This window comes from Oncorhynchus kisutch, linkage group LG6 (genome assembly GCF_002021735.2).
Source record: "Oncorhynchus kisutch isolate 150728-3 linkage group LG6, Okis_V2, whole genome shotgun sequence".
In the NCBI taxonomy this organism is placed as follows: Eukaryota; Metazoa; Chordata; class Actinopteri; order Salmoniformes; family Salmonidae; genus Oncorhynchus; species Oncorhynchus kisutch.
In genome coordinates, this window is record NC_034179.2 from 34,965,777 (window position 1) to 34,983,303 (window position 17,527).

Genomic DNA, 17,527 nt, shown 5'->3' on the forward strand with positions numbered 1-17,527 from the left:
ATCTCTCCACCATTCAGATGACAGGAGCTCTGCAGTCTGTTGGTTATCATCCTGAGCCCTTCTCATCACCTGCACAAACAAACAAGTTTGTATGTGTTGAGAATGAAATGTTAATTCTTATGAGCTGTTCTGTTGACTTTACACACACAGACACACACACTGAGAGGAATGGAAAGGTTACATCTCTCATTCATGAAATAGAAGTGTTCTTTGTCGTTATCTAGACAGATTCTTCCTGTTGGGAGCATTCTCACTTTCATCAACGAAAGGCCAAGAGGGAGAGCCAGAATGAAAATGTCAGTGATAGATTTTAATTCACCTTTAAATGTCATTTGGTTATCAAGCCCTTCCTTCTCTTGCCACTTTGTCAGCCAAACACTTCATTATCCACCAAGATATGGCCTTTTCAACTGCCTCCCTTATGCAGTTACTGAAATGACGTCAAACTGTGGCTGAGTTTTGATAGTTTATGTGAGAAATAATGTTTGTTCTTTATGGGTATTTTGACTGTCAGTGGTCTCTTACTTTTACTCTTATCTCTTACCCAGAGCTATCTGTTTGAATGGTTGGGGCAGATGTGTGTTTGCATCACTAAACTCCAAGGGTACTTGTTGAAATGTAATAATACCACCAAACATCTCAGGATTCCACCTCTCTCTTTTCTGTCTCTCACTCGCTCTCCCTCTCTCGCTCTTCCTCTCCCTCTCCCTCTCTCGTTTTTCCTTTCTCCCTTGCTCTCTCCCTCTCTCTTTCTTCCCCTCTTACCCCCTCTCTCACTCTTCCTCTCTCCCTTGTGCTCTCCCTCTCTTTCCTTCTTACCCCCCCCCTCTCTCTCTCTCTCCCTCTTTCCCCTCTGCTCTCGCCCGTGTGACGTCTGACCATGCCTTGTGTCGCTGCGTTGTGATGTGTGTTTGTTTGGTCAAGGCCGTCCCACAGCAGACTGATAACAAACAGAACAGTGTCTGAAGTAGCTGACTGCTGGACTCTGCCCTGCAAAGCCATCTCATCCCTGAGATACAAGGTCTATCCTCCACTAGGTTAGCTATGCAGGACACTACAATTCAATTGTAATGGTTAGAACAGAGTTTCTGTAGGCGTCAGACAGCCCCCAGCCGTACAGACTCAGGACAAGAACAGCCTTACTCACAGGACACAGAGTTCACGGCATTGTGGTTTCACACTCGTGCTCACGCTCTCTCACTCGTGCTACACAGACACATGCACCACACACACACACACACACACACACACACACACACACACACACACACACACACACACACACACACACGTCTCGTATGGGTGAGCAGCAGAGCAGGCCTCCTAAAAGTCTTGTCAAGCAAACCTAGATAATAATGGGAGAAATCCTCCTGGGGTTGAAAGGTATTTTAAATTGGGTCCAGCTCTTCAAATAACTGATGATGGGGCCTGTACGGGCTCGATCCATGACCTCTAGCCCCTGACCTCTGACCTGAGCAGTAAACAGGAGATACCAATCTACCGATGTAATGGATCGGGGTTGTTTTGGAAGAGTGTTTTAAAATGGGATTAAATTGTCCAAGCAATGTGTAAAAGTGTTTATGTGAATCATAGTGGATGGGTAGTGATTTAATGGATGAGCCCAGTGGATCAGGATCCATATAAACTCTGAACTGAAGCAGCATCCTGCATCCGGTCCACCCAAAAGTGACAGCTGAGTTTATTGAAGGGGATCAAATGGTCAAATGTGTAAGAAAACAGAAAATGCTCTCTGCTATGGAAACCCAAATTGAAGTGAGAACTTAATCCCTCTTCCTTTTAACCTTTAAAAGCAAATCCCAAATATATTTGTACTATTTCATCATCTTTCACGTTTACATACAGTACCTGTACACTACCACATCGATGCTCAGTATATCAGCATTGTAACGTTCCTTCCCCTTAAGACCTGGTATGGAGTTAAACAGTCCGTAAGCATACAGTATTTAAGAACTGCCTGTTGTGTGCTTGCCGTGCCATGTTCCTACCATGCGGACGGTTGTGGGCCTCTCCCCTTCACAGACTCATGTCTCTGCTGACCCTTCTGTGTTCATTCCCCTCCACTGGTCTGATCAGGTAAAGGGCAGAGAAGAAGAACAGATTGCTGGCTGGGCAGGCAGAGAGCTGACAACATGCCAGGCCTCTCAAAACATAATACATGCTTTGCAGGCTTGGAAGGCGGGGGGGATGCACTGCTACTGATGCCTGTCAAAACACAGTGCTATGTACAGTGATGCTGTTTGTTAGAACCTTGTTAGTACCATGGTCTGCATTACGAGCTGGTCTACCCTTAAATCGTATCTGGGCTGTGTAAACTCTCAGCTTCCTTGCTTATGTTAACCAGGGTTAACTATATAGTATATGCCAGGTGTGATGAGAGAAAGGTTTGTTTATGGATATCAGCTAAGCAAATGACTGGCCTCCACCAGCCCGGTGCAAGCTTTTTCATTTCACCAAAACGTTGACTTTTGAATAGTATGTTCTTGAAAACTCACTCATACGTTCAATAACATGAGTACACAGTACACCCATACAGTACACCCATACAGTACACCCATACAGTACACCCATACAGTACGCCCATACAGTACGCCCATACAGTACGCCCATACAGTACGCCCATACAGGACGCCCATACAGGACGCCCATACAGGACGCCCATACAGGACGCCCATACAGTACGCCCATACAGTACGCCCATACAGTACGCCCATACAGTACGCCCATACAGTACGCCCATACAGTACGCCCATACAGTACGCCCATACAGTACGCCCATACAGTACACCCATACAGTACACAGTACGCCCATACAGTACGCCCATACAGTACGCCCATACAGTACGCCCATACAGTACGCCCACACCCCAGTCATTTTTGACTGCGTTCATACAGCAGGACAATGGTTACTCCCAGTCTTTTGATCAGACTTGATGCTTTCCCCTCCACGAGATCAGGGGGCAGATTGTCTGTTTCCTGTCCAGACATGTGAAGGTCTTACCACACTAATCACTGAAGCCCTCGTCTGTGGCTGTGGTCAGCCAGCTATATTTTTGATGATTTATTCTACTTCTATTGCACTTTTCATTACAAAAATGAATATGCAAAACAAACAAGAATCAAATAATACATCTCTATGATACAGTAGGTATGGACTACAATTTTCAGCCAGAGTTGAATATTTGGAGTGTTTCAAGCCTCCAACAGATTAAGTGACAGTCAATAAGGAACCACATGGCTTGACCAGAGGGAGGAGGTCAACGGGGGGAGATGAGCAGGTCCTCAGGAGGCAGGCAGCGTAGTTCACTCTCCATTGGCAGCGTCTAACCGGTGCCTCGCTGCCCCTGCCATCTGACTGTGACTTCTCCGTAGCCGTTGACTCTCTGGTCTTGTAGAGCTAGAGGAAGTTTGTTTTTGAGCTCTCACTCATTCAGGAAAATGACTGCTTGCTCATACCTTCGGAGGAAACGACCTGAGCAATGAATCGTCACTGCCAGCTGTCTCAGCTTTGCTATGCTGCAGTTTTTTTTCTCCTTTTCTTTAGGTTGTTTTCAGTGAATGCAATGAAGCTCTCCCTTGTTTTTGAATATACATTTGCAGATTGTTCATCTCGCAAGTCAGAGTTCACAATGACTTCAGCATTGCTCTAGAATTGTATTGTGCACAATTCAACAGCACCCCTCGGTTTATAAAGTTGATAACTGATATTCCTGTTTCCAGTAATCACACAGCCATTCACTTGGCCAATACCCCAGTCTAATCATTTGTCTATAGTACTAAAGCTAAGCATTCATTTTCCACGAGAAATGTGTTGCTGTAAGAGATTGAGTTGTTATAAACACCATGATAGGTAATGAGGGCTAAATCATATTGTTTGGCCCCTTTCACAACCGCACTGCTGGAAGTAATGGGAAGCAATAACTCTTGACTTCTTGGGTTCTTGTGGGTGGCCTCCCAATGGGGCCCCTCGGCTGCCAGCCATTAACCTGGCTGCCTGATGTAATTGTTTTCATCTTGGGTGAAATATTCCTAAAAACCCTCCAGGACCTACTGTTTCACCTGTCCGCCCTTTGGGAGATGAGGTATGGTGAGGTAACTACTGTTTCACCTGTCCACCCTTTGGGAGATGAGGTATGGTGAGGTAACTACTGTTTCACCTGTCAGCCCTTTGGGAGATGAGGTATGGTGAGGTAACTACTGTGTTTCACCTGTCAGCCCTCTCAGAGATGAGGTATGGTGAGGTAACTACTGTGTTTCACCTGTCAGCCCTCTGGGAGGTGAGGTATGGTGAGGTAACTACTGTGTCTCACCTGTCAGCCCTCTGGGAGATGAGGTATGGTGAGGTAACTACTGTGTTTCAGCTGTCAGCCCTCTGGGAGATGAGGTATGGTGAGGTAACTTCTGTGTTTCACCTGTCAGCCCTCTCAGAGATGAGGTATGGTGAGGTAACTACTGTGTTTCAGCTGTCAGCCCTTTGGGAGATGAGGTATGGTGAGGTAACTACTGTTTCACCTGTCAGCCCTTTGGGAGATGAGGTATAGTGAGGTAACTACTGTGTTTCACCTGTCAGCCCTTTGGGAGATGAGGTATGGTGAGGTAACTACTGTTTCACCTGTTAGCCCTCTCAGAGATGAGGTATGGTGAGGTAACTACTGTGTCTCACCTGTCAGCCCTCTCAGAGATGAGGTATGGTGAGGTAACTACTGTGTCTCACCTGTCAGCCCTCTGGGAGATGAGGTATGGTGAGGTAACTACTGTGTTTCAGCTGTCAGCCCTTTAGGAGATGAGGTATGGTGAGGTAACTACTGTTTCACCTGTCAGCCCTTTGGGAGATGAGGTATGGTGAGGTAACTACTGTGTTTCAGCTGTCAGCCCTTTGGGAGATGAGGTATGGTGAGGTAACTACTGTGTTTCACCTGTCAGCCCTTTGGGAGATGAGGTATGGTGAGGTAACTACTGTTTCACCTGTCAGCCCTTTGGGAGATGAGGTATGGTGAGGTAACTACTGTTTCACCTGTCAGCCCTTTGGGAGATGAGGTATGGTGAGATAACTACTTTGTTTCACCTGTCAGCCCTTTGGGAGATGAGGTATGGTGAGGTAACTACTGTGTTTCAGCTGTCAGCCCTCTCAGAGATGAGGTATGGTGAGGTAACTACTGTGTTTCACCTGTCAGCCCTCTCAGTGATGAGGTATGGTGAGGTAACTACTGTGTTTCACCTGTCAGCCCTCTCAGTGATGAGGTATGGTGAGGTAACTACTGTAACTGACCTACTTGCCCCATCTCTTTCCTGACATGGAAGGCGAAGGGTGTCTTAACCAGCATGTTTCCAGGACTCTATGGCACTGGGTATGAAGTAAATGGTGGAGAAAGACCTGACTGGTCTCTATGACGAGCATGGCTGCCCCACACACTGACAAACAGTTCTAAAGCTCTAATGTGCCACAACCAATGAACACCTGCACTACAGGTTTTAAATTGTGAATATTTTTTTTTTTTTAATTATCTACACATTTGTACATACTGTATATCCCCTCAATTACCTCAACAACCTCGTACCTCTGCACGTTGACTCGGTACTGGTAATCATTGTATATTCAGTAGCCTCGTTATTGTTTATCTTTTCTATTTAAATATTTGTAATTTTAACGTTGTTGGGAACAGGCTCGTTAGTGAAGTCCACACCTGTTGTATTTGGTGCATGTGACCAATAACTTTAGATTTTTTAAATAATTATTATCCCAAAAACATTGCAAACTTTTCTCTCCCTTGTGCGTCTTTCAGACACTCACTATGCGCTACATTTCCCTGCTTGAAGCACCCTCTCTCTTTCGTAACCAACTTGTCATGCTGAATTCATCTGAATATACTCTTAAGCTAAGCACCCGGCAGGAACAATGTTATTCAGTTCACATGATTAGAGTGGGTATTTGCTACTTTAAAGAGCTGAGTGGGTGTGGGGGCACTTTCACTGTACTAAAGTCTATTTCAGAGACACAGAGAACATTGAAGGATGTAGTGTGTTGTGTAATAGATTTTGAGGATTTTGAGGAGTGTGGCGAGAAAGTGCGAATGCCCTACAGAGCGGAGAGAGTTGGCATCCTTGAATGGAGTATAGCTGTAGAGTAGATAGAACTGCTGCAGGCTTTTGACCATAAGACTGGGAGGAGAGATAATGGTGGGGCTGGAGAAAGGCCAGGAATCACTGACCACACTCCTCACTGTGAATAGGAGGAAGGAGAGGGAAAGGAGAAGATATCCCATTTTGATACTCACAATTACAAGTGGGATTTTAGCTTATTAATGGACTTGAAAGTGGTTTGTTGAGATTTAATGTACTCTTACGTGACTATTTTGAATAATTCATTCCTACGTCCTCTGCAGTTCCTCTGAAGTATTCAACTGTCTTCATGGGGTGAACAACATGCTGCTTCAGCAACATGATTATCATACAGCCTGCTGCCAATATCTGCCTTCTCCCAACACTAGTAACCTGATCTGTGTTTATATTGGAAGAACAGCTCAGAGAGGCCAGGCCAAGATAGACAGCACCACAGGACCAAGGTCACCAGGACTGCTACTCAGCATCAGATGGATGCCATAATGGTTCAGGCTGGGTTATAGGTTATAGTGTCAGGCTCAGTGTGGAGCTACAAATCTGGAGGATTGCTTTTGCTTCCTGGGTTCGTGGAATGTTAAAGTAGAAGGTTGGCTGGATGTATGGCTACATCAGGAGGGCTGTTTTAGTGGTTATTGGTTATTGTGGTTATTGATATTCCTCTGTTATTCTCACCTGGAAATAGATGTTTGTTTCACACAGCCTGGAACTGATGGCTTTTACACATTGTGAAGCGGAACTGACCTTTCCATGATTTGTTTAATGGTGGGCATTGCCAATGATGACGATGATCAGGTTTTTAGCTTCTCTTTAACCTTTGAACTAGAGTTGTATAGAGACATTTTTGTGACCTTGCTCTCCTCTCTTTAAGGTTTAGCAGCACCACATTCTTTTTTTGAGACATATTTTCCTTCCCTCCCTCCTCTCACACCATCACCTCTCCAGCTGTTTGTGGTGGTTATGGCTGCAGCTGAGGCCTAACACATCTATTTAGCCTACTGACTGACTGGCCGACTGACTGACTGACTGGCCGACTGACTGACTGGCTGACTGACTGACTGGCCGACTGACTGACTGGCCGACTGATCGACTGAATTATTTAAACAGGTGGAACTCCACTCAGATCTCCATCTCATTTCAGGAGTCGGTCAAAGGGCACAGGTCCTGACTGCTTCATATCTTTTCTACTACCAAAGACTCAATGTTTCGAACACAAGGGACAGCAGCAGGAATGTAATCACCATAAAGGCTGTCGGTATCTTTTTAAAAGCTTGGCTAAATTCACATGGGTTCATTTATTTTCTTGTGATTGACATTTTAGTTGGAGATGATGAAATGATCATATTGTTTTGGCCAGTATTCTGAGTTCTACCTGGTGACCTTATGCTCCACTAAACCCATGACGACCACACATTAAATCTAGATCACAAATCTAGAGTAGTTTCTCTCAGGTTTCCTTCCTTCTGTGTCAGTGAGTTGTTCCCATCCATGTCCCCTGCCTGGTCTGTGGGTAACAAACCACTGAGATCCAGGGGAACACCGTTTGTATGTATGTACGTATATATTATGTAGTGCTACACATTTTTTCATTTCCATTTTAGAAATTTAGCAGACGCTCTTATCCATAGCGACTTACAGGAGGAATTAGTGTGAAGTGCCTTGCTCAAGTGCACATTGGCAGATTTTTCACCTATTCCTCTCTGGGATTCGAATCAGCGACCTTTCGGTTACTGGCCCAACGCTCTTTACCGCTAGGCTACCTGTCGCCTGACTTCTACCAATAAACCCCCCAAAATGGCTAGCCTACCTGCTCCACTTTAACTGAGCATGACTGAGCACTCCCCCACAGTAGCCAGCACACCGAGAGTCCACAGCATCCCCCAGTAACACTGCCTTTCCTGGAGAGCTCTGAAACTAGAGAACAGCCAGGCACCATAACAATCACCAGCACTTCCTATGAATTAAAGATGATCTTCCATGTTCATTATGCTGTTCAGCCATTTCTCCTGGGTAAGGGAGAACTAGCTATGCTACAGTCGTTCTGTATATGCAGCAGGAGGTTTGTCAGCCAGACAGGCACAGAGATCGTTAGCTACCGCTCCTCGTTACCGCCTCTAGCTCGGGTCTTGCATCAGTACGATTCCGTCACCCCACCACTGGTCCATGTGGCGTTTCGCTGCAGCAGCAACGGCGTGGTTGAAGGTGAGCTCCCCCCAGAGGGTTGATCAGTCAGGGTTGTGAACAGACACAGGACACAACCCCCCTGACACGCTTCCCTATGCCCCCCTTCCCAACCAACCTTTCCATCCCTCTCTTCCCTCACATCTCTGCTTCCCATCCATCCACTCTGAGACAGTGAGTGCTCTATGATAATGATGGCCCCCTGTCTCCTTTTGTTCTAAGAGTCTGTAGTGATGATAGTGTTTAATCTGAGTTCTGCCCCCGGTCCACTCACATGAAAGCAGGAGGGCTCAGCCAGGGAAGACCCCCCTCTGGGCTGTCAGCTTCTCACCCTGGGCTCCCCCTCACATGAAAGACCTGACACATGGTCACGCACATCATGAACTCAGACACACACATACTGAGCCTGCATGTATGTGTACACTCACACACACACACACCTTACCCTCGCCCCTCCCTGCAACACCCAGCTGTCATTCCATTGTGATTCTGAGCAGCACAGCGGTATCTATCCCCCCTGTGTACAGTTTTAGTAAAAGAACGAGGCAAGATAGGAAGGAGGGAAAATGGCAGAGGGGGTAATTTAGAAGTGATATTTATAGAGGCAGGCGGCCATGGTATTGGAGAATTAAAGCTGATTGAATTATCCGCCAAGGATATGGCTTATGGCTATCTGTATTACCAGGCTGTCACTACCACCAATCATAGGCCTCCACCACTGCCCATAGCCCCACCCCTTCCATGCACACAGTACACCACACACCACACATCACACACACCTCACAATGACCCATAGATGAATCCGGTGTAGTTAGTCATTTTTTTACGAGGAATCTTAATAACCCCAAAGCGTCTCCACTTTCATTAGATTTCATCATGAGTTATGATCCTGTGTTTTCATTTATCACATGTATTTCATAATCTGGTTAAAGGGAATGCCTCTCCTGCTATGTCTGTGATGGATGCACTAACTACAATATTATTCTCTAGGATGGTTTGACCTGGAATTGTATTTTTTATTTTTACCCCCTTTTCTCCCCAATTTCGTGGTATCCAATTTGGTAGTTAGTCGTGTCTCATCGCTGCAACTCTACGGACTCGGGAGAGGCGTCTATCGAAAGCCATGCGTCCTCCGAAGCACGACCCTGCCAAGCTGCACTGCTTCTTGACACACTGCTTGCTTAATCTGGAAGCCAGCCACACCAATGTGTTGGAGGAAACACCGTCCAGCTGTAAAAGTGTGTCTGTTCATGTTACCGGTGGGTGTCGGTTCAAATCCCTCATGTTTGGTTTCTACTCTAGAACGAGATTCTTCATATTGGAATCCAAGCTGTACTTGCCAATGGAATGACTCAATGAATGCTAATTCACAAAACAGTCCAGGGTTGTTTAAGGCCACTTCACACATATTTGGAAATAATGTTTTGAAAGTCAAGTGTACAGTGAAGAATCGCAGGTAGGACTGAGTTGCGTCCTGGGCTGAGCCTATCTGTCTCTTATGGAGCCGCTCGATAATGGAGAAGGCTTTATAGAGGGCTGGGAGGCTAACTGTGCCACACTGGTTGTCTATACTGAACAAAAATATAAACGCAACATGCAACAAAGATTTGACTGACTTACAGTTCATGAGAGGAAATCAGTCAATATAAAAAATATATATATTAGGCTCTAATCTATGGATTTCACATGACTGGGAATACAGATATATATCTGTTGGTCACAGATACCTTAAAAAAGGTAGGGGCGCGGATCAGAAAACCAGTCAGTGTCTAGTGTGACCAGCATTTGCCTCATGCATCGAAACACATCGCCTTCGCATAGAGTTGATGAGGCTGCTAATTATGGTCTGTGGAATGTTGTCCCATTCCTTTTCAATGGCTGTTTTAAGTTGCTGGATATTGGAAGGAACTGGAGCATGCTGTCGTACACGTCGATCCAGAGCATTCCAAACATGTTCAACGGGTGACATGTCTCGAGTACGCAGCTTCCAGGAATTGTGTACAGATCCTAGCGACATGGGGCTGTGCATTATCATGCTGAAACATGAGGTAATGGCGGCGAATGAATGGCACGACAATGGGCCTCAGGATCTCGTCACGGTATCTCTGTGCATTCAAATAGCCATCAATAAAATGCAGTTTGTTGTCTGTAGCTTATGCCTGTCCTTACCATAACCCCACCGCCGCCATGTGGCACTCTGTTCACAACGTTGACATCAGCAAACCGGTCGCCTACTGTACATGTTGCCATACACATGGTCTGGTAGTCTAGCCAGACACCTAGGTATTTGTAGTTGTTCACATATTCTAAATCAGAACTGTCCAGAGTAGTGATGCTAGTCGGGCGGGTGGGTGCGGTGTGAGTTCAGTGTGTCAAATCGGAGGGCCTGTTGTCCGGACCTCTGGCAGTCTCTGGGGGTGCCACAGGGTTCAATTCTCGGGCCGACTCTTTTCTCTGTATACATCAATGACGTCGCTCTTGCTGCTGGTGATTCTCTGATCCACCTCTACGATTGACTGTACGTTTGTATATCCCATGTATAACTCTGTGTCTGTGTCGCATTGCTTTGCTCCATCTTAGCCAGGTCGCAGTTGTAAATGAGAACATGTTCTCAACTGGCCTACCTGGTTAAATAAAGGTGAAATAAATCAAATCAAATTAATAAAAATGTACTGCCAAATTCTCTCAAACGACGGATGCAGCTTGTGGTAGAGAAATGAACATTTAATTCTCTGGCAACAGCTCTGGTGAACATTCCTGCAGTCAGCATGCCAATTGCACGCTCCCTCAAAACTTGAGACCTCTGTGGCATTGTTGTGTGACACAACTGCACATTTTGGAGTGACCTTTTGTCCCCAGCACAAGGTGCACCTGTGTAATGATAATGCTGTTTAATCAGCTTTTTGATATACCACACCTGTCAGGTGTATGGATTATATCTGGCAATGGCCAAACATATTGTATGCTCTCTTTCTCTCTCTTTCTTGCTCTCTAATTCTCACTCCCCCCTTCTCACTTTCTGTCAAATCAAATCAAACTTTTATTGTCAGATGTGGTGAATACAACAGGTGTAGGTAGACCTTACCGTGAAATGCTTACTTGTAAGGCCTTAACCAACAATGCAGATTTTTTTAACGTAATTAAATATTTTTATATAATAAGAAAAGAATAAGAAAAATATACTGAAGTAAGATGATTATTTTCTTTACAATAAATAACAATAACTTAGCTATTTACAGGGGTACTGGTACTATGTCAATGTGCGGGGGTACAGGTTAGTCTAAGTAATTGTGTAGGTAGGTAGGGGTAAAGTGACTGTCTCTCCCTCTCTCCAAGCAAAGCTTTACACACATTCCAGGACCTGACATCATTATAGTGTTTGTGTGCGTGCATCTACAAACCCGCAAGTGTGTGTGTGTGATTCTGCCAAAGCAGGATCTCAGCATATCCTACATCATGCAGCATAGATGATGTAGACATGTCATTAACTACATAAATAAGCCATGAGGAAATACTGGAGGGGGGGGGGGGGGGGGGGGGGTATTGAATAGGTTTCGGCAAGTAGGAGTATGTGTGTTTGGGTACTGTTGAGTGAAATTCTGCGTGTTTGTGCGTGTGAAGTCATTTTAATTTGGAGTGATGGACTAACTGAACTGTCAATCTTCAAGAAAGAGTGTTGCTGCAATGTTGATGAATTGATCTGCTCTCCCCTCAGCCCCATGTTCCTTATACTGAAGCTGTGTGGTGGGAGACAACACTGTCAAACACACAGATAAACAAACACCTACATGTTCTATTCTATATCATCTGATGGACACAGAAAGCTATTCTATCATCCTATTTGTATATGTACACCCCAGCCTTTATAACAGAAACACTCCTTAACAGTAGAGGAAATTAACCCAAGCTTTCTTCAGATACTTTAAATGAATTTAAAGAAGATAGAATCTCTCATCATCGCTCTTAGACGGTGACTTCCCATTGAAGTACAGTAAACACAAAGACAAAAGACGCCTTTGAGACAATGCAGGGGTAACGGCTAACTAGACATCCTCTAAAAAAAGAGGAAGAGGTGCTGATGCCTTTTGTTGTTGTTGCTGTCTGGCTGATCAGAGGGAAGAAGAGACAGTTGACAGTTGAAAGAGAAGCAGTGGAACACTAACAGCCAGTTGACTCTAGTGCTCCCAGTATGTCTTCCAGTATAACTGGGATTTAATGGGAGCTGATTGTTCCAGTTGACTGAGGTGGAGACTTCCTGCTAGAACTGACTAATCTTTTTAAAGGCTCATTGCTATTCATTCACAGCGGGAGGACACGGTTGATTGCAACCATGATGGATTCAGGTCAAACTCATTCGGTGTTTAACTCTGTGCCAATACATTGTGAATATGAGGAATGAATTGAATATACAGTGGAATATTGCATTACTATCTAGCAGTGTCGCTGAGGAGTTCATGTTGTTTCTATGCCTCGTGCTGTGCCATAGTTGTCTGCCCCAAAAAATGCAAGTGACTAGGACTCCCTTAATCACCAAAAATATATATATATATATATAATTATAAATGGTTCCCAGACATTCTTTCCAAGAAATGATGCACCAGACTGTATACATGTTTCATGCTTATAATCCTGAGTTAGAAAAAAAAAAAATAGCCCGCTATGGTCAGCCCCCTGATTGAAAACAGCAAAGAGCCAGGCAGAGAGGAGAAGTTAGTCCAATCTGTCCGAAGCACAGATAGACCGAACACGCGCACACACGCACATACTCACAGTTAAGGGCGCTAACTACCTCCTATCTGAACACAGTTTTATTATTATCATTACAAGATGCCATTCACGTAACCCCCATGGTCTGTCACGGTCATGTATGACATCATATTGAGTCCAAGCTGAAGGCTGACAACACTGACTGGCTTTGTTTAACTTGTGATAAGAGTTGTTGAGAGAGGGAACATGAGTTTGAATGGAATTACCAGTGATCGAGTACTGTACTGAACCGAGTAGTTGGCCTATCTTCTCCTTGCCTTTTGGCTTACATTTGTTTTGATTTAGTCTTGCTTTGACCAAACTGATGGGTCTCTAGGCATAATGGTTGTGGGAAGAGCCTATTCTGATTCGCTTCAGAATGATTCTCATCTTACTGTGTGTATTTGTGCAATCAATGCATGCATTCCTCCTTTCATATATGACATGCGTGTTATCTGCCTGGTACCCTCTCTGTGTTCCCCTCCCATGACTCAGTGCTGCTATCTGAAGATAGCAGTCTACCTCAGTATGGAGTGCATAGGGCGTCTGTATGACCATACATAGCTACTGTTGTGGAGAGGAGACCATCTGTCTCTGTTACGCTATGAAATGCAGCCTTCCGCCGTTCTCCTTTTCTCCTTCATAGAAATAAATGGAGAAAAGATACGGAGCCAGATAAATCATGACAAGCATGGCTTTCCTGGATCGATCCCTTCATTAGACAATATACTATTACCTTTCAAAGCTTGCAGCATAACTATTCATCCATCATCCATGTCTGACTGTGTATCCCCAGTTGTGCTTTCTGAGAGTAGATTCTGATTCACTGTAGTAGTCTCCAGAGTGGCTGGATATAATATATTGTATATGGGTATTTCTATAAATAATGGGGCCAATGTGTGACATCGGGATCAACATTTCAAAATGGTTTGAAACAACAACAAAAATATTTTTTATCATTTCCACATGTGTACTTAGGGGAATAAAAGGTAATATATGCAAGTTGGCCCATAACTCCACCTATACAACACATAGGAATATACATCCTCAGGGCTCATACAGACATTGGCAAGTCAAATTCAAGGGCTTTCAGGGATGTTTTCAAGCACTTAATTGTAATGTTAAAGGACCTTAATGTTATCATTGTTTTTTTGTTTTTTTAAGCATGCAAAAAGTGTAAAAGAAAAGTAGGCTAGTACCACTTTAATTATGCATTTTTGGGGGGCCTTCATGTTCAAATTATTATTACATTCTAAAATATGTGGTGATTAATGTGGACATTGCCTGATTAAATAAATTAGATGTTGTCGTCCACATAATAACCACACATGGTTTTACCTCAACAGAGTAGCGCAACACCATTCAATTGAAGCAGAGGGAAACAAATGAAAGTTGCCACATCTCTCACAAAAACGTATGAAAAATGAAATCACAAATAATTATACGGGAGCAGAATGAGTGAGGAGTGGCGACCTGTCATTCAGAGCCTGTTTTGTGCCCCACATTTGTCTACGTTTTTTATTTTTGGGGGGGTTACCTGTTTTGCATGTTATTTTGGCAAATGATGTAAAATATATATATATATCATTGAGTTAATAAAGCAGCAAACAAACATGGTCTCTTTTTTGCTTTCTTGAGTAAGGCAGCTCCAAAATGCAGGCGTTTCAGCCTAGCTCAGTTCTTTCTGTGGTGGTGGGGCAGCCAGCGGAAAATACAAAGTGTAGGGGTTGGTAATGTTCTCTAGTTGCGCCGTGATTGGCTCAGTGTTCTGTCACTCATGGGGACACTGCTTCACCACCAAATCTAAGGGTAGAGCTCGAAAATTCAAGACCCTTCTTGCTGCCATAAGAGTTACATTAGAAGTGCCCATCCAAGAAGGCTCAAGGTCATTGGCCACAGATAAAATAACATAAAATCACATATGTACAGTAGCTTTGATTGGACTGATCATGTCAACATCATACTTTCTACTGGCAAATCCTTTTTAACCCTTGTCATATGAAGAGAAATTATAGATAAAATGTATCGGTGCTCATCGGCCATTGGGCATAAATATCACACAACATGTTGGAAATGGCAAATTCAACAATGAGTGGTTTGGAAGGAATCAGTGGCTAACTGCAAGCATTGCAAAGCAATCACTAGCTTGCTATTAAGTTGAGTGGCTGTGTGGTCCCAAGTCTGGGTTTAAGGGTCTCTTTTCCAAGCTTAAAATTATAAACATTCAATGTTGACCACGCTGTCAATCCAGCATGATTTCTGCCGCACTCAAAACTACTGTTACCTCGGAACTGGGAAATCTGACTTCAGTGAGATCAAGACAACTGGGAACTCGGGGGAAAAAACGAGCTCCAAATGGGAAAATACGTTTTGAACAGTAATCCAACTCAGAATTGTAAGTCGGGAACACTGTCCTCTTTCTAGAGCTATGACCTGAAGATCACTGACGTCATCATGATTCAACCTTGTTCCCCCCCCCCCCCCCCCGAGTTCCCAGTTGAAAGCACCATGAATCCAGAGAATGCCACACTTTGACAAAGTTTGATGACACAATTTTCCCACGAAGGACCGCCACGCCACCTTCCTGTTCAAGTGAGCACAGCACAAAAAAGTAGTCCAAAAATGTATTGTATGCTGCCCCATATAAATTATGTAATATGCCAGGGAGGTATGTATACTGTAGCTAGGAAAGTAATACTAGTTTATGTGTAGTAAGCGGTTAGTAGCCCATGTGCCTCACCCTAATAATTTGATCTATTTTTCCCTCTTAATTTTGACCTAATGTTCTGACTTGGTGGTGCACATGTAGCCTATAACCTTTTATATAGAGAAATGTAATCATTGAATATTGGAAGAGCTTTCATTGTCTGCTTTTATGCCCACTTTATTTATCCTACAGTTCTGACTTGGTGTACAGGGAGAACACTGTAAGAATGGCCCATGTTTTGAATTCTGTCGCTGTACATTTCAAAAGTGCTAAACAAATATTTATATTGACCACATCCATCCTAGCTCTCTCATTAATGTCTTAATCGAAATTATGGATGGCCTCTTATCCGCTTGTCCGCTTATGCCATAGTTTGCACATCTCAATTGTCAGTAGAAACCACATTTGTTTAAGCAAGTCAGCCATGTCAGCTATATTGTTTTAAAAGGCAGCAAATGAGGTTGAATGAACATTTTTTCTGCCAGACAAGGCTCTGCTGATAGCCAGGTGTAGCAGTGGTAAGGTGTTGAATGCTGTTGGGACTCCTTTTATGTAGGCCCTAACAGTTTGTGGGCACCGTTATAATGCAATTAATGTATTGTTGAGTGTTGTGTAGGGGCTTCTTTTTTTACGCACCAGGAATTCACCGATAAAATCGCCACTGCGAAGGAGAGAGCAAAATATTCTGGACACACCTCGCAAAAACCTTTTTTCCAGCACTTGGGCTGTTGCACTAACACAACAGTTTCTCACTCGGCTGTCATTTGGAGAATTCCTCCCTCGATCAGATGATGATGATGTGTGAAAATATCAGTGTAATTAAACAGTTCAACACCAACTGTGCATCCAGGTATTATGCATAATTATTGAAGAACCACATTAATGATTTAGGTTTTAAGTATCAAGGTAAGGTGACACTCAGTTAGAAGTATTCAATTTTTCAATCTCATTTCTTATTTTGGATTTGTGTGCCTATGAAAACTGTTTCCACCATGTAGCACAAAACGTTATGTACTTACACAGCATTTCTGAGCTCTCTATACAGGATTCTTACAGGGTTCAAGTCCAATGTCTGATTTAACTGATTAATGCTTAATATAGGATATAACAACAACTTACACTGACAAAAATGCTATGTTTTATGTCGCATGTTTTTGGAGATATCTGCCAAGACAACCGTGATAAAGGGTTTTAAATCAACTTGTGAATTTTATTGAAAATAGCTATGATCTCCCCTTTTCTTAATGTAATGATGGTATAAAAAAAAAGCTGATTATTATCAACGATTTATCAACAGCTGTAACAAGTTTTCCATTGTAGGAAATCCTCACTGGTAGCCTAGTTTATAGAAAGACCCATATGAATGATTCCCTGATATGTGTCTGGACGGCTGAGGGTGGTGGGGGTAAGGGGTTAACTAGCGTAGTGGAAACACTGGGGGTCAATTAGCCCTGCATCTCCCTATGGACAGGGGCAGGGGAGAGGGGCTGAGGGGCTGGAGGAATCCCACTCTTAACACACACACACACACACTGATATATACATACACACACACACACACACACACACACACAAATAATGGGCAGAGGACTCAGTGGAGCGTGGAGGAGAAGTAATCTGGAGAAAACGCATGGCAACATGCACACATGGAGAGAGCTGAAGAGAAAAGGGGGGAGGAGAAAGTGTGAGAGATGGAGGGTGAGAGAGTGGAGGATGGAAGGCATGGAGGAAAAATATGTGCTTGTCAGATTACGAGAA

The 17,527-nt window shown here is 43.8% G+C and overlaps 1 protein-coding gene across 8 annotated transcripts in view; it reads left to right on the forward strand.

Annotated features, from left to right (window-relative positions):
• The window catches only part of abr (ABR activator of RhoGEF and GTPase), a 232,319-nt gene that overhangs the window by 189,450 nt on the left and 25,342 nt on the right, over nucleotides 1–17,527 (forward strand). The gene's annotated exons all lie outside the window — the stretch shown is intronic.